Here is a 685-nt window from a genome sequence, read left to right as displayed (position 1 = left end):
GTACATTGTTGCATTTCGCCTGCATGACTGAGTTTGTATGCAATAATCCTGTCATTTCATTTACAATTGCACATGAAAAAAAACTACTCTGCAAGATGCAATATGCCTGCATGTGTGTGTGTGTGTGTGTGTGTGTGTGTGTGTGTGTGCGTGCGTGCGTGCGTGCGTGCGTGCGTGCGTGCGTGCGTGTGTGTGTGTGTGTGTGTGTGTGACTGAAGCCTGACAGAATCTCAACGGAAACGAATGATGAACGCCTCGAGACAGCTCGCAGTCGGTTCTAACCAGGTAGGCAGCCTGTTGTGCAAAGGACTACGTGTTCGTATAGCGATGAGAGACTGGTTTCTGACCAAGCACAGAAGCTGTATAAGTATCCATATCAAACAGGCATCTGTTTGGCGTTCCCTTGTGATTTATTCTCATGAAAGTGTGGAGAGGGAGAGCAGGGAGAAAGAGGGGGGGGGGGGGAGCATGAGAGAGGGTAGAGAGACAGAGAGGGAGAGAGAGAGAGAGAGAGCTCAGAACTCAAAAACGTTTTTTATTCAAGGATTACGATTTTAGGCATGGCCCATTCTTCCAATCTGTCCTTGCTAATCCACATCAATTACAATAACACATATATATATTTAATGGAAAGGGGAGAAAGACGGAAGAAAAAACAAAACAGACCTGCTGAAGGAATGTGATA

This window comes from Babylonia areolata, chromosome 23 (genome assembly GCF_041734735.1).
Source record: "Babylonia areolata isolate BAREFJ2019XMU chromosome 23, ASM4173473v1, whole genome shotgun sequence".
NCBI lineage: Eukaryota > Metazoa > Mollusca > Gastropoda > Neogastropoda > Buccinidae > Babylonia > Babylonia areolata.
Note: the sequence above shows the minus strand (reverse complement) of the source record.